The sequence below is a fragment of the Pongo abelii genome, chromosome 2 (genome assembly GCF_028885655.2).
Source record: "Pongo abelii isolate AG06213 chromosome 2, NHGRI_mPonAbe1-v2.0_pri, whole genome shotgun sequence".
In the NCBI taxonomy this organism is placed as follows: Eukaryota; Metazoa; Chordata; class Mammalia; order Primates; family Hominidae; genus Pongo; species Pongo abelii.
The window spans coordinates 88,231,334-88,246,701 of NC_085928.1; positions in this window are offsets into that span (position 1 = coordinate 88,231,334).

Here is a 15,368-nt window from a genome sequence, read left to right on the forward strand (position 1 = left end):
GAATCACTTGAGGCCATAAGTTCGAGACCAGCCTGATCAATGTAGCAAGACCCCATCTCTAGTTTTTTATTACTAAAAAGACAGAAAAAAGAAAAGAATAAGAGCTTCTTAAAGAAATGATTGATTCCAGCACTGGGGTAGGAAAAGCACAAGACGAGTCTGGAATATCTTATGGTTGCAGAAAGTAGACACAGGAGCAAGCATGAAAGCTATCCCAATGACCAAAGCCGGGACAATGTGAGCAACAAACACTGGCAGTGATGGGTTATAACACAAAAAATAAAAGAAAATAACCATGAGTACAGGCTGACACTAAATGAATAGTTGGTAAATAAATATATAACATATATAATCATCAAACAATTTTAAATGTACTTATCAAATTATATTTAGTATATAAAATTTAAGTAATACATTTAAATGTTAAGTATATAATTGAATAAAGAAGTAAGTGGGGGCTGGGCGCGGTGGGTCACGTCTGTAATCCCAGCACTCTAGGATGTCAAGGCGAGCAGATCATTTGAGGCCAGGAGCTGAAGACCAGCCTGGCCAACATGGCAAAAACCCATCCTAAAAATACAAAAAATTAACCAGGCGTGGTGGCGCATACGTTACTCCCAGCTACTCAGGAGGGTGAGGGACGAGAATCGCTTGAACCTGGAAGGTGGAGGTTGCAGTGAGCTGAGATCACGCCACTGCACTCCAGCCTGGGTGAAAGAGCAAGACTGCCTCGGAAAAAAAAAAAAAAAGTAGGCCGGGTGCTCATGCCTGTAATCCCAGCACCTTGGAAGGCCGAGGCAGATGGATCACTTGAGGTTCAACACCAGCCTGGCCAACATGGTGAAACCCCGTCTCCACTAAAAACACAAAAATTATCCAGGTGTGGTGGCGGGTGCCTGTAATCCCAGCTACTTGGGAGGCTGAGGCAAGAGAATCATTTGAACCTGGGAGGCAACGGTTGCAGTGAGCTGAGATCACGTCACTGCACTCCAGCCTGGGCAATAGAGCAAGACTCAGTCTTTAAAAAAAAAAAAAAAAAAAAAAAAATTAAATGGGGAGAAGGGATACCTCTTTCTTACAATAGAATTCCAATTCATAAATGTAGAAGGAATGATCAAAGTAGAGAACCACTACTTGGCAAACAGCAATAATGGGTGCTAAAATTAGTAGGTAAATGTATGATGAGTAACAAGATATTTGCATCATTTCAAAATATCTCCCAACAAGATATTTATTAATTAGAAAGGCAAAAATAATAACTTTAAAGTTGAGAGATCTGGCAGATATCACCTTTATCATGTGATCAAGGCTAATATCACTACCAGTGAGACATTATCATGTACCTCCAGATAGTAAGCACTAAGAAGGGCATAAGATCTCTGTCACAGCATTGCCAAAAATGCATAGCCTGAATTTAATCTTGAGGAAACATCACACAAACTTAAACTGAGGGATATTATATAAAATAACTGACTAGCCTCTTAAACTATCATAAAAGACAGGAAGGACAGAGGAACTGTTCCAGATTGCAGTAGGCTAAAGAAACATAACAACAGGACACAATGTGTGAACCTGGCATTGATCCTGGACCAGAAAAAAAGATATTCGTGGAAAAATTGGTGAAAGGTGAATAAGGTCTATAGAATTCTATTGACGTTAATTTCCTGGTTTTTATAAGTATTTCATGACTTGGGAAAGGTGAGTGAAGGGTAGGCAGGGATACTTTATACTACTTGGCAATTTTTTTGTAAGGCTGAAATTATTTCAAAATAAAAAGTTACAAAAAATTTAAATATTAGTTATCCTTGGAGGAAGTACCAATTAGGAAGAGCATGAGGAAACCTGGGTGCTGGAAATATTCTCCATCTTGATCCGGGTTGGAGGTATGTGGTTGTATACTTTATTTACTTACTGATATTTTTATTTTTATTTTTTGAGACAGAGTCTCATTCTGTCATCCAGGCTAGAGTGCAATGGTGCCATTATGGATCCCTGCAGCCTTCACCTCCCAGGCTCAAGAGATCCTCCCACCTCGGCCTCCTAAGTAGCTGGGAATACAGGTACATGCCACTATGCCAAACTAATTTTTTTTTTTTTTTTTTTTTGGAGAAACAAAGTCTCTCTATGTTGCCCAGGTGGTCTCAAACTCTTGAGCTCAAGCAATCCTCCCTCCTCAGCCTCCCAGTGTTGGGATTATAGGCATGAGCCACTGCACACTGCATGTGTACATATTTAAATTATGCAGAGCACTGAACACTTAAGATTTATGCACTTTGCTATTCCTGAATTTTTCTAAGTGTTGATAAAAACCTACACAGATTTACTTCAGCCAAGCAAAGTTAAAGAGTAAGGCTGGGCGCAATGGCTCACGCCTGTAATCCCAGCACTTTGGGGGGCCAAGGCTGGCGGATCACCTAAGGTCAGGAGTTTGAGACCAGCCTGGCCAACATGGTGAAACCCTCTCTCAACTAAAAATAGAAAAATTAGCTGGGCATTGTGGTGGGTCCCTGTAATTCCAGCTACTCAGTAGGTTGAGGCAGGAGAATCTTTGAACCCGGGAGACAGAGGTTGCAGCGAGCCGAGATAGCGCCACTGTACTCCAGCCTGGGTGACAGAGTGAGACTTCATCTCAAAAAAAAAAAAAAAGTTGAGCAGTAAGCTCAGTGATTTACATTGAGCTAGGCTCCTAATAAAAGTCCAGAAAACTGGATGCAGCGACTCATGTCTGTAATCCCAGCATGTTGGGAGGTCAAGGTGGGCAGATCACTTGAGGTCAGGAGTTCGAGACCAGCCTGGCCAATATGGTGAAACCTCGTTTCTACTAAACATACAAAATTAGCCGGGTGTGGTGGCATTGATTCTTCATGACATAATAGCAGAGGAAATTATAGTACCATTCTAATTTTTTTAAAAGATGAGGAAACCAAGTCTCAGGGAAATGAGAAGACATTGGCCCCCCAGCCAGAAACTGGCAAAGCAAGCATTGCCAAGCTCGCTGTGTCTAACTTCCAAGTCCAGAATGTTTCCTGCATCCCACACTGCCTCAAACAGGAAGATTTTGACTTTTATTTTTTAAAAAATGAATTCTGAGTTATTTTCTATAGCTGTAATTGTTAAAACCTGAACTCTGGTCATATTTAGCTGCATGCTATTTTTAAAAAACCACAAAAAGGAATGAGATAATGTCCTTTGCAGGGACATGGATAGAGCTGGATGCCATGATCCTCAGCAAACTAACGCAGGAACAGAAACCAAAATACCCCATGTTCTCACTTGTAAGTGGGAGCTGAACAATGAGAACACATGGACACATGAGGGGAAACAACACACACTGAGGCCTGTCGGGGGGCTGTGTGGATGGAGAGCACGAGGAAGAATAGTTAATGGATGCTGGGCTTAATACCTAGGTGATGGGTTGATCTGTGCAGCAAACCACCATGGCACATGTTTACCTATGTAACAAACCTGCACATCCTGCACATGTACCCGAGAAATTAAAAGTTGAGGGAAAATATGCCTAATTAAAGAAAATTTTGGACACTTAGTTCTTTTTTATTTAAAGAAAAATGAGACTTCAAATATTGGAAGAAAAACCTCAAGTCCAGCTTTTAAGTATCAACTTGACTTTTTTTTCTCCTTTGGCTAACTTTTGGGTTTCACTTCATTAACTTTCCCTTTAATTTAAGTTGATCTATCACTAATCATAACAAGATAATAGAACAAGTTCAGATAGACTCATAGTCAAGTCAATGGACAATGACTAATTTCTTAGCAAAGTGCTTCTTTGTATTACTTTGCCACACATATTAGAAACTGGTCTATTGCACCTCAAACATCTTTTATTGCAATTAGTCCAGGAACCCTGAAATCATCTCAATGGATTCATGGATTCACATAGTTTAGCAGTGTCCTCTGTGGGCTGCCTATTGTTTAAGACCACTGGCCTTAAAATCTGATATACCTAGTGCAAGTCCTGGGTCTGTTTTGTTGTTGTTGTTATTGTTTTGTTTTTTTTCCAATGGTATACCTTGGGCAGCGTATTTAACTTCCCTGAAATCTAATTTTCTTATCATTAAGGTGAGATAACTATTACTCCTTACTGTCCTTGGGTTACTGGAGGAATCAATGAGATAAAGCATGCAAAACACTTTGCACATTCCTTGGCATGTAATCATTGTTAACTATTATTATTATCTGACACTAAGCTAAGCTGACTGGTATTATGTTCATTGTTCAATTGCTCATTCCAGGTGGCTTCACTGAGGACCTACTATGCACAAAACACTTTGAAGGATATCCTTGTATTATGTCAGAGCAAAATAATTTTACTCTGGAATTCATTCTAAAGATGGTGAATGTCACAGAAACAGAAAACCAAATACTGCATGTTCTCACCTGTAAGTGGGAGCTAAACATTGGGTACTTACGGACATAAAGATGGCAACAATAGACACTGGGGACTACTGGATGGTGGAGGGAGGGAGTGGGGGCAAAGGGCTGAAAAACTAACTGTTGGACACTATGCTTAGTACCTGAGTGACAGGATCATTCATAACCTAAACTTCAGGATCACATAATATACCCAAGTAACATGTCAATACAACAAACCTGCACTTGTACCCCCTGAATCTAAAATAAAAGTAGAGAGAAGGGAAGGGAAGGGGAGGGGAGAGGAGGAAGGAAAGAAGGAAAGATGTTGAATGTGTGTCTGTAATGTACCAGCCATCGTATCAGGTGTGGGGGAAACAGTGGCAAATAAGACAAAGTCCCTGAGCTCCTGATGCTTATATTCTATTGAGAAGAAATAGACAATAAACAAGTAAACAAAAACACAAGATGATTGCAGTCAGTGGAGAAGGTAAAACAGGTTTATGTGATGGAGAGTGCTTGAGGGAGCCACTGGTTGTCTATGGAAGCCTCTCGTTTTCTGCCCTTTCTGCCCTGACCTCTCTGATTGCTTAACTGCTTGAGGAGCTGGAGCAGACACATTGGAATGGAAGTAGGAGACACAGATGGAAGGGGCTTTGATACTGGGCACCATTCTTTCTACACCAGCTTCTCTTGTCTAAGCCACTGTTATTTTGTGGTTTTGGCCCTCATCATCTAGCTTAATAATAACCAAAACAGTTACTTTCTTCTGAGGACATTTCGGCTCCCAACATAAACAAATATGAAAGTCTGGAAGAAATTGAGAATTTGATTCATAAAAGTAGAATGTCAGAAATTACAAAGTACAGTAGTAACAATTCAGGTATATTTTATGAGTATCTTTAATTAGCATTTATTGATTACTAATTTGTAAAGCATCATTCATATTCTTTTAAGCATCACAGTAACTTTATGAATTACCTACCTTGAGCCTCATTTGAAAGACAGACAAACATAATCCGAGCAATCAAAAAACTTCTTAAATAAGTGACTCAGCCAAGATTTGAACCCAGGTATGAGTGAGCTTTGGGTCCAAATGCCTAACTCCTTCCTCATACCGTCTCTAGAGTTAACAGGAAAGTAGAAATGAACTGAAAAGATAGAGGCAAGTGACAGGGATAAAGGAAGTATCAAATAAATGACATGCATAAAAGGAGGTGAGAGCAAGAAGGACGATGGAAATAAAGAAATGGTGAAGGCCACGTTCATGGTCCCCTCGCTGGTGACTTGTTCTAAAATTGTGTAGCTGGAGAGAATCATACACATTACAAATGAAAGCATTGTCTTATAATCTAAGGGTACTACCCAGTGCAGGATTTCCTACCTAGGAAAGAAAGCACTCAAGCTTTGTTCTATGGCAAGGTATGGCTTTTGGGCCAAGATCTGCCTGCAGTCTGTTTTTATAAATAAAGTTGTATTGACACAAAGCCATACCCATTCATTTATGTGTTGTCTCTGACTCTTTCACATTATAACGGCAGAGATGAATAACTGCAACAAAGACCTTATGAACCTCAAAGGCTTAAATATTTACTATCAGGCCTGATACAGGAAAAGTTTGCCAACCCCTGATCGATGATATAGCTGGCAATCCAAAGATCTCCCTGGTTATAGTATTGCAAGCTCTCCTAACATATCAAGCTGAAGCATTGAGAACGACAATCTATTTCCTCTACTTTTTCCACTTTTGAACATATACTATTCAGGGGAAATGCTGAACTTCTATATCCTAATGAAAACTTTAATTAAATTCTCAGCAAAACCAAATCCATTCTGACTCCTCTCCTATGTGTGAGTGATCCGTTTAATTCCCAGTATCTCTGAGACTGTACCAGGAGACACTTCCTGAATCTTGTTAGCATACGCATTCATATATACCTGCTACCTTGCTTAAAAACATGGCAGTAGCTTTAATTAAGCTTAAATCCACTGATTCAATTTTTATTAAATCATAATAAACTAAAGCAAAAGAAAATAGGGAAACTTGCTACAAGGAAGATGGCTTTTAGAATGTCATTGGTAAATACAGTGAAAAAGGGCATCTTGGCTATATTTTTGAACTGGCAGAAAACTGCAGTGATTACATTATTCAGGAGTAATATAATACTCTCACACATTCCCGGAGGGCAGAACCTGGGGTTTTAATCATTTAGTAATGCACTTGCATCGAATCTTGCAGATTTGTCAAATGCCATAAATGAACCACAATTTCATCTATTTTGCTCTTTTGGGGCCAGCTCAATTTTTTATCCACAGCATGAGCATAGAAAGTTGGGAAGAGAAAGCATCTTTCCCAAGAACTCCTAAATCTCCAGGTGCTGGCCAAGCCGTTTGAGAAAGAAGTTGGCGATGGACTTCAGATACCTCCTATAATCCAGGTTTCCCAGAAGCCTGTGAAACCGCCTTTGCAAAGATTATGACAGTGAGAAAGTCTAGCATGGCTGACTCCTTCTTGCTTCTAGTCTCACAGGCTGGCTGTCCTCGCTTATTCCCAGGCACAAGCCAAGCTAACCTTGGGAGGAATTTAGTTTATGGTTTAACATTAAAGAAAGGATGATAATAGTCCTTCCCTAAAACTGACACTCTCCTTGTTCAGGGACTGAAACTGCCTTTGTAAGACTAATGAAAAGCCACAGGCTGGGCAAAGTGGCTCATGCCTGTAATCCCAGCATTTTGAGAGTCCAAGGCAGGAAGATTGCTTGAGCTCAGGAGTTCAAGACCAGCCTGGAAAACAAAGCAAGACTCCATCTCTACAAAAAATTTAAAAATTAGCTGGGCATGGTAGTAAGTGCCTGTAGTCCTGACTACTCAGGAGGCTGAGGCAAGAGGATCACTTGTGCCCAGGAGTTCGAGATTGCAGTGAGCTATGATCGCATTACTGCATTCCAGCCTGGGTGACACAGCAAGACTCTGCCTCAAACAAAACAAAACAAAATGAAACAAAACAAAGGCCTCAGGATTAGAATTATAGGAGTGGCTTGAATTTTGCTAAAAATGTAAGTGTAGCTTGCCATTCTATAATTGGTTACTGTGCTGGAGGTCATACTTCCCCAATTGCTCCTATAGATAACATCAATATTGTAGAACCTAAGGTTGGTCTTTTGAGCTGTTTTTCAAACTTCTGCATTCTGGTGACCAACTGACTTCACTTGGACCCATGACTCATGATAGCTGGTCCTGTGGTCCCCACCCAAAGGCTGATTCTGTGCAAGAGGATCATTTTCCACATTCCTATAATTTCATCCCCAATAAATCAGCAGCACACATTCCCTATCCCCCGCCAGCCAAAGTATCCATAAAAACCCTAGCCTTTGAATTCTGAGAGACTAATTTGAGTAATAAACTTCCCATCCTTCCATTTGGCTAGCTCTAAGTTAATTAAACTCTTTCTCTATTATAATACCACTGTCCCAGTGAATTGGTTTTTTCTGCACAGTGGGCAAGATGAGCTCATTCGGTGATTACACCTCCTTTAAGGCAGGAGAAGCAGAAATAACTGCAACATTAAAAATTTTTCTGGGCCCCTAATGGGAACCACGTTTGGTGATGTTTGATTTACATGCTTGGTTCACAGTGGCCATGTGCATCTTATGACGCTTGCCTCAATGTGATCCTTTTCCTGTGTAATTTCAGCCATGTGTCATTTCTGTTTCTTCTTGGCTTTAGTCACACTATCATAAGGCTTTCCAGGGTAGGGGGAAGTGTACAATCAATCTCCCTGAGGATTATTCACTGGGTGGGTTATACATGGTGTGTTTCTTATCCCAGCTGGAGTCTCACATACCACCCAAAATGAGCTCAGCAACACACTCCTCCATCATCTTCTGTGTTTGGGAAACAAAAACCAGTTTGAATGAGTTAACTCTGGCATTCACCTAAGAAAAACAGTAAAGCTTGGCAATTAAGAGGATAGAATTTAGCAGTAAGACCAACTTGATTCCAGACATCAGTTTTGCCTCTGCCTGGCTGTATGGTCTGAAGTCACTTAACTATTCTGAACCTCTGTTTCCTCATTTTAAAAATAGTCTGGCAGTACTCAGTTCCCAGGCTTGCTGAGGGTTAAACAGGTACACACATACAAAGAATTTAGCTTAGACTAGAGAGGTGAAGGAGAAGGATTGCTTGAGCCCAGGAGTGTGAGTTCAGCCTAGGCAACGTAGAAAGACTCATCTCACGAAAAAAAAAAAAAAGAAAGAAAGAAAAAAAGATCTTTAGAATAAATGTTCATGAAGAAGACTAAATTTTCCTCTGAGAAATTTTGAAAAAAAAATCAACAAAGCAATAGCAATATGACCAAAAAACATTGACAGGTCACAAAAAAAGAAATATAAGGGTGTCTTAACCATATAAGAAGACATTTAATCTCATTTTTGTTTTGTTTTATTTTTGAGACAGGGTCTCACTCTGTTCCCCAGGCTGGAGTGCAGTGGTGCAATCATGGCTCACGGCAGCCTCAACCTACCTGGGCTCAGCTGATCCTCCCACCTTAACCTCCTGAGTTTCTGGGACAACAGGCACATACCACCGCATCTGGTTACGTCTTCTATTTTTTGTAGAGACAGGGTTTCACCACGTTGCCTAGGTTGGTCTCAAACTCCTCGTCTCAAGCAGTGCACCCACCCCAGCCTTTCAGTGCTAAGATTACAGGTATGAGCCAACACACCTGGCCTAACCTCACTTTTAATTAGAAAAATCCACATCAAAGCTATGCAGGGATATCATTTTTTTCCCTATCAAGTTGGCAAAAATCCAATCCAAAAGTTTTACAACATATTTTATAATCAATAGTAGAATTAAGCACTCTCATCCATTGCTGGTGAGATTCCAAAATGGCACAACGCTTTGGGGAGCTGATTGGCAATCCCTATCAAAATTACAAATGCATTTACTTTTTTACTCAGCAATTTCACTCCTGGGAATTTGTTTTACAGCTAAACCTAAACCAGCACTACATGAAGTTTCAGATACACCCTTGTATCGATTGTAGAGTTGTGTGTGAGCCAGAGGCTGGGAATACCCAAACATTCATCTAGAGGTGAGTGGGTGAATAAGCCACAGTACTTCTATACAATATTCACAGCTATGAAAAAGAGAATGAAGTTCTCTATGCCCTGTGAAATGTCACAGGAAAACAATTAAGTGAAAAAGGTAGCATGCAAAACAGTAATATAGTATCCGAACTTCTATGTAAAAGGAGGGAAAATAAGAATATATTTATATCTGCACAAAAATAAATACCAGAAGGCTATGCAGAAAATTAGTAAAAGTGGTTACATATAGGAGGCCGAAGGGTAGGAAATTAGGTAGGTCGGGTCGGGAATTAGAGTAAGACTTTTGATTTCACTTTTGCTTTTGAACCATATGACTAAATTATCAACTCAAAAAATTAAATCAAGGTAAAGAAAATGATTAATGTCTTCTAAAATGAAAAAAGACTTCCAAAATCAGTTAGAACTCATATTTGAATTATCTGTCACTTTGGATATACTGTATTTATGGCCCCTTGCTGGGTTGTAAACCTTGAAGATGGAGCATGTCTTATATAAACATCACTATAACCCGGGTGGCCAGCCATATGTCTTCCTCTCCATCAGAGTTAAATGTATACTTTTTACTAAACCAATGAATACGTGAATGAACTTGCAGCTTTCAGGGGCAGAGAGAATGATCATTAGCTGACTATCAGAAAACTATCAAACAGTCAAGAAATGACATGAAAACAATGAAATTTTTCTTTCTTTCTTTCCTTTTTTTTTTTTTTTTTGACAAAAGACAGAGTTTTGCTCTGTCACCCAGGCTGAAGTGCAGTGGCACAATCACTGCTCACTGCAGCCTCCACTCCCAAACCCAAGCAATCCTCCTACCTCAGCCTCCTGAGTAGCTGGGACCACCCACAGGTGTGTACCATCACATCCAGCTACTTTTTAAATTTTTCATAGAGACAGGATCTCCCTATGTTTCCCAGGCTGGTCTCAAACTCCTGGGCTCAAGCAATCCACCTACCTCGGCCTCCTGAGTAGCTGGGACTATAGACTGTGCGCCACCACACCTGGCTAATATTGTTTATTTTTTTGTAGAGACGGGGTCTTGCTATGTTGCCGGGGCTGGTCTCAAACTCCTAGTATCAAGTGATCCTCCCTCCTCGGCCTCCCAAACTGCTGCAATTAGAGACATGAACCACCATGCCCAGCCAAAATGTTCATTTTTATAATGGGAAGTAGAAAGAAGACCCACTGAAGAGCTCGACAGAAAAGGAAAAAACCCAACAACTATAAATGTATTCCTTCTCTGAACTCTACAAACTACTCTAATCCAGTTTCCTTTGGGGGACTACATTTGAAACTGAAACCCAAATGCAACAGCAGTGCTTTCTTGACAAAGCTGGAAAAGTCCACAATTCTGCTGCCGTTCCTGTCAAACCTGAGGAGTGCCTTGTTAGGTCAGAGAACAAGTTTCTAGACAGAACTTTCGACTCTTTCCTCATCACCAATCCCCTTAATAAGCGTCGGGGGGAAGATCGTCCCAAACAGATGATTGATAAGATGATTCCTACGCCCAGAAGACAATAAAAATTTGTTCATCCACACTTTTACTTCCTGGATCCACAATAATTTATTTTAAAATGTCATCTCCCTTACTGCAGGGTGGCTGATTTATAGATTAGGCATCTGTTTCATATAAAGGTCCCCAAATGGAACAACAATCTTATGTTTTAACAAAACAGAGAACTCGTTTCATAAATCACTTCCAGCCTATCTGGTATCTCACACTGAATTTCTTTTAAATCCAAGCAGATTTCCTTCTCTTCAGAGCTTGTCCTGCATGTTGCTATCAAGAACAGGAAAACACACATATACTTCAAGCTGTTGCAAGACTCCAAAGAAGCGTGGTGGCTCATGCCTTTAATGCCAGCACTTTTGGAGGCCAAGACAGGCAGCTTGCTTGAGGCCAGGAGTTCAAGAGCAGCCTGGGCAACATAGTGAAACCCCATCTCTACAAAAAATACAAAAATCAGCCAGACATGGTGGTGCGCACCTATATAGTTCAGCTACTCGGGAGGCTGAGGTGGGAGGACCCTTTGAGCCAGGGAGGTGGGAGCTGCAGTGAGCTGTGATCACGCCACTGCACACCAGCCTGGGTGAGAGTGAGACCCTGACTCAAAACAAAAACAATAACAAAAACAAAGAAGCAATAATAAATCTAGAAATCAGTCTACCTCTCTTTATTTTTATCCTATAATAAAACCCTTTTAAAATATTTTCAGGATGAAAACATTTAAGATAGTCAATGTCCTCAGAAAGCTCCTAACCCAGAAATTTGCAAACAAATGGAATTAATTGGTCACTCCCTATTGCCTCGCCCATAGCAGACATGCTTAATTCATTGATCCTTTCCCACTGAGCTTGCTGAGGCCCTGCTGTACTTCTCAACCCAAAGTTCCAGGCAACCTCTATCAGGAACAGCATTTAATATGCAGGATGGAATAATCCAATTCAATCACTTTTATGGTGGTAGAACTGAAAAATAGAAGAGGTAAAAGACTTTGCCAACATCACACAGAGTCAGCGATGCACCTGAAATATATTCTTAAGTACTGGCTCTAGCATTCTTCTTTGTCTACACCACCACATGACTTGCATTACCCAGGTCAAATTTGAGTTTGTCCTATGTCTGTGTGTGATCTTTGTTTTACGACAGAGCAATTCTTCTTTCTTAAAAAAAAAAAAAAAAAAAAAAAAAAAATCCTTACACATCAAAAAAAAAAAAAATGCTGCTTTCCAAATAAAGAATTTACTTGGCTGGGCATGGTGGCTTATGCCTGTAATTCCAGCACTTTCGGAGGCCAAGGTGGGTGGATCACCTGAGGTCAGAAGATCGAGACCAGCCCGGCCAATGTGGCAGAACCCTGTCTCTACTAAAAATACAAAACAATTAGCTGGTCATGGTGGCGGGCGCCTGTAATCCCAGCTACTTGGGAGGCTGAGCCATGAGAATTGCTTGAACCCAGGAGGCAGAGGTTGCGGTGAGCCGAGATCCCGCCATTGCACTCCAGCCTGGGCAACAGAGCAAGACTCTGTCTCAAAAAAAAAAAAAAAAAAAAAAAAGAATTTACTAATCATTCCAATACAAATGATTTGGAAGCTGCTGGCAGCCTAAATATCATTTTGCCACTCTAAATATCATTTTGTTTTAGCAATAATCTTCTTTTCTTATCAAATGTGCTTCTTCCTCAATACAGGAGGGATAATTGTTATTAAATAGGAAATGACTTTTCATTTGGGCTAATAAAACGACGAAGTGATGAGCAGGGATGCATGGACAATACCCTCCATCACAGTTGCACAGCGACACGGTGAAGCTGTAGTGGCTCTTTCATCAAGTTGTTAGCAGGTTTATTAAATTTTAACCGGGCTTTATTTTTTCTTTCGCTTTAACCAAAATTTCTTAGAATTACACAATGTCAGAGCCAGATGGGACCTTATAATTCATCTGATTAAACAACTACAAAAATGTTGGAGAATCCAAGAAATGATTCAACCAGCATAACACAGGTAGGGCCCAGATCTCATGATTCTGAGCTCCTTCCATTTCAGAGTCCCACAATACTGAGGTCAAAATGAGGATTTTCCTGTCTAGGAGACAATGTAAAACATACTGAGTTCTCAAATCAATGCTTTTCAAACTCTAATGTGCATGTGGATCACCTGGGGGATCTTGTTAAGCTACAGATGACGTAAGTCTGGGATAGGGCCTGGGATTCTGCATTTCTAGCAGTTCCCAGGTGATACTGATGCTGCAGACCCATGTACCAGTGTTCTGTTTAGTCCGAAGAGAACCACCTGGTTCTAGCAAAGAATCTTCATTGGATTTATAACTAATGAGTCACACACAATCACTGTCAATCAGGTTATCTCACGTTGCATATAACTGAAATACAGTTTACATGGTAATGGGGGTTTATAGGGAGAAACTGGCTAATTAAATGAGTTGGGTTTGATAAGGTACAGAAGGAAGTAAATTCAACTCCCCCATTGCTATCTTCAAATTTTCTCTGTTGTGTTTTCCTTCCCTGCCCCAAGTGAACATCCAGGGCAGATTGCCTGGCATCTCCAAAAACATTCAAGTAGTAACAATCATTTTCAGGACTACAAATGTCCAATGTAGCGTAATAGCAAAACTTCAGTTTCTCATCCAAGTCAAGCTTTTCTCTCCAGCAGCTCAGACCTAACCCCAGATGAGAAAGCAAGAGGGATTTGTTGTTTCTTTCCTTGTTCTGCCTTCTCTCTCTCTCTCTCTCTCTCTTTTAGCCGGAGTCTAGCTCCGTCACCCAGGCTGGAGTAGAGTGGCGCGATCTCAACTCACTGCAACCTCCGCCTCCCAGATTCAAGCAATTCTCCTGCCTCAGCCTTCCAAGTAGCTGGGATTACAAGTGTGCGCCATCACACCCGGCTAATTTTTGTAATTTTAGTAGAGATGGAGTTTCTCCATGTTGGCCAGGCTGGTCTCAAACTCCTGACCTCAGGTGATCCGCCTGCCTCAGCCTCCCAAAGTGCTGGGATTACAGGTGTGAACCACTGTGCCTGGCCTTTTTGCCTTCTTTTTTAACCACTCTCTGATACTCCTATACCCCATAGGATTGGGATTGGGAGTGGGAGAGGAGCTTATGGAAGGGAACAATATGTTCTCACCGAACTGGTGATATATCTCAAACATTGCCTCTTTTCCTACTGGGGCAGTTTTATCAGGCTTTGGAGACTCACCACTCCCCACACCCCCAAACTAGGGACTTCTTTTTTTTTTTTTTTTTTAAGACAGAGTCTTGCTGTGTCACCCAGGCTGGAGTGCAGTGATACGATCTCAGCTCACTGCAACCTCTGCCTCCCGGGTTCAAGCAATTCTCCTGCCTCAGCCTCCCAAGTAGCTGAGATTACAGGCATGTACCACTGTGCCTGGCTAATTTTTGTATTTTTAGCAGAGATGGTGTTTCACTATGTTGGCCAGACTGGTCTTGAACTCCTGGCCTCAAGTGATCAGCCTGCCTCAGCCTCCCAAAGTGCTGGGATTACAGGCGTAAGCCACTGCGCCCAGCCCAAACTAGGGACTTTTTATGGTGCCCAATTTCCTTAGTAAATGCATTATTTTGCTGACTGCTTATGTGGCCCTTCCTGGCCTACTCTAGTGGTACAGCCCATACTGCCACATTCTGCTACACTATTCTGCAGAGTGGGGTTCTTTGGTTCTTTCAAGAGATTGAAACAAGGCTATCATGCCAACAGGGCATTCACCCTCTTGGTTCAAAGCCCACCCTGTAGGCTTTGCCACCGCAATGTTCCCATCAGCCTCTCACCTTCAGGCTTTTCCATATAAGTCAGGTTTCCTCCAAAGTCTGGGAGAAACTATTCAAGCCCTTCTAAGAACATTTCCATTATGTTCTAGTGGATGCCATGTTGCCAGTTTAAAAAAAAAAAGTCTCGACCAGGCACGGTGGCTTACACCTGTAATCCCAGAATTTTGGGATGCTAAGGCAGGCAGATCACTTAAGGTCAGGAGTTTGAGACCAGCCTGGCCAACATGGTGAGACCCCCATTTCTACTAAAAAAAAAATACAAAAATTACCTGGGCATGGTGGTGGGCACCTGTAATCTCAGCTACTTGGGAGGTGGAGGCAGGAGAATCACTTGAACCCGGGAGGCAGAAGTTGCAGTGAGTGGAGATGGAGCCACTGCACTCCAGCCTGGTGACAGAGCGAGACTGCCTCTGTCTAGAGATATATATCTGTCATCCAAGAAAAAGTTTCCAGAATACAGAATAGCTTTATAATAATTTTCAATAAACTGACACATTCTACTAGCGTAATAATTGGGTACATGGCATTCATTTCAGTTAATTAGAGCAATTGAGCATATACTAATTTCCAGGCACTCCTTGAAGTGGTAACA